Source organism: Eriocheir sinensis, unplaced genomic scaffold (assembly GCF_024679095.1).
Source record: "Eriocheir sinensis breed Jianghai 21 unplaced genomic scaffold, ASM2467909v1 Scaffold385, whole genome shotgun sequence".
In the NCBI taxonomy this organism is placed as follows: Eukaryota; Metazoa; Arthropoda; class Malacostraca; order Decapoda; family Varunidae; genus Eriocheir; species Eriocheir sinensis.
The window spans coordinates 53,908-56,493 of record NW_026111704.1 but is presented as its reverse complement, the minus strand read 5'-3'; positions in this window follow the sequence as shown (position 1 = coordinate 56,493).

Here is a 2,586-nt window from a genome sequence, read left to right as displayed (position 1 = left end):
GCCATTTCAATATCTTATTCTCTAATCCTTTAAACTTCTTCCTACCCTTTCCGCTATGCTGGCTTAGCTTCTTCTACAGTGTTTCAACTTTCAAAGGGCTGGGCTGGTCGCGGCCAGTACCACCCAGGGGCAGATGTTGTTTTGATGCCGGGCCGCGCCTCTGGCCGCAGTTATCGTATATCAAATTATTATTCTGTTGTTTATTCAATGTTTTGTTCAAGAAAAAGAATACCCATAATTTTAGTTTTTGGTCATAAAGATTCTTTGCGGAATACAATTATAAGATTACCGCCGTCAAGTTAGGAAACGTACTGAATCCTGGATCGGCTACGGAATGTCAGGTGCGCCTATTCCACAGAGCTGGTAACGGGTTCTCCACCATCCGCCATCGTCACAATCATTGCAGCTTGCTTGGGAGTAGTGACAAGAGGGCGTGGCTGTTTCGCTGATAATATAAAGTATATCATAAATAATTAAAATTAAACAATTCATTGCATCAACTAGTACTTCAGAGAGAGAGAGAGAGAGAGAGAGAGAGAGAGAGAGAGAGAGAGAGAGAGAGAGAGAGAGGTATTGTGTGTGTGTGTGTGTGTGTGTGTGTGTGTGTGTGTGTGTGTGTGTGTGTGTGAAAAAACTTATACTTACGTTGGTCATATCTCCGCTCTCGTCATGACGCTTGAGCCACTTCACTACTACTACTACTACTACTACTACTACTACTACTACTACTACTTTTTTTTTTTAATTTTTTTAATACGGGCCTCCATCTATTAGAGTTGCGTTGTGAGCGGTATATTTTCTCATATCCTTTCACAAAGCAATTCATTGGCCCCACCCCGCCAATGACTGTGGCCGACAACCATCTTTATTTAATATTACAAACTTTACTAAACATTTTATTTTTAAGCTAACAGAGCTTGTGGTTGATACGACTATCAACCACCGTCGCCTCAAAGTCCAGGTCAGCAATGCGGGTCGTTTTGGGTGCAGGTGACCTGGTTCCTCTCAGGCAGACCAAGGCTGACCTCAGGAGGGAGAAGGACAGCCTGCATCTCATCCAGGCGACCACACTGCTTCTTGGCTGTTGTTTCTTATCCGCCAGTGTTTCGGCGAGTCTTGCGTAGAAGCTCTGCGCCCTTGGTCCCATCCCTCCTGCCGTCGTGAATACTACCGGGGTGAAGGAGCCCTGGTCCACATTCTGTATTCTTTCTTCATATGCTCTGTTCTTCTCTTGTTCGTTTCTTCTGTGGGCTGCATCAAGGGTCAGGTCTCTGTGGCAATGGGACATGGGATCAAAGATCCTTATGTCAAAATATGCCCTTTGTCCACGAGTCCAAAACCCTCTGGCGCTAACATCCACTCGTGCTTCGTTCGAAACATTAGCGGTGCGTCTGGCGAGGTGTTCGCCTTGCAGAGGGAGCAGCATGGGTTCCACAGTCACGTCGTGGCAGACTTCTTTCAGCATCTGAGCTGTTACGTCTCTTACTTCATCATGTCTCATGCAGACGAAACCTCCTCTCTTGCATGTCATGGCATGATTTTGGTTGAAGGGTGAGCCACAGTTACACATGTTTGGGAGCCCATCCACTGGCCAGCCATACCTGAGGGCAAGGGCATCAGTAAATTCTTTTTTGTTTAAGTTGAAGCCTTTTGCCCTGATAGGTAGTGTGGTTAGCCAGTTTGAAGCTCCCACTTCCTGTGCAATATCTGTCCTCCTCCTTGTGTCTTCTGGGAGTTCTCTCATTAGGTCACTCAGAGTGTCTCTCTGTTTTCCTTTCTCTGTTTTGGAGATTTCATTCCTTAGTGACCTAATATCTTGAGGGTTGTCTTCTCCCTTTCATTTTGATTGGTAAGATATCCGGTCAAGGAGGCTGTGATTCGGATTGAGTTCCTGAATTCAGACTCAGCCAGATTTTGCGGGTTGGTGATGCCGAGCCCACCCATTCTTGGCGGCAACTCCAGCAATCTTCTCTCCTGGTCACTGGGACATCTCCCATTTGCTATCGCCGGTATGAAGCTGTTTCTGATAGCATCTTCCAGAGGTTTTAGTAACGGAGCAACATCAGGAACTGTCCTCATACTACTACTACTACTACTACTACTACTACACTACTACTACTACACATATACTGCTACTTTACTACTGCTACTATATTGGTAATTACCTATTATACTATTCTGTTATTACTACTACTATTATACTACTACTACATTTTTTGCCTTACTACTACTACTACTACTGGAGTACGCTACTACTGCTACTGCTTCTGCTACTACTACTACTGCTACCTACTAACTTCTACTACTACTTTTTACTACCTACTACTATATTACTGCTACTACTACTGCTACTACTACTACTACATTTTCTTACTACTACTTACTAGCTACTAATACTACAGCAACAGCAGCAACAACAGCAACATACTTTTTTTTTTACTTTTACGGGACTTTTTTTTTATCATCTATTAGAGTTGCGTTGTGGTGTCAGAGTATATTCTCTCATATCCTTTCTGAAGCAATTCAATAATTACCCATCAATATTTGTAATGACAACCATCTTCGTGATATTTGTACTAACTTTTA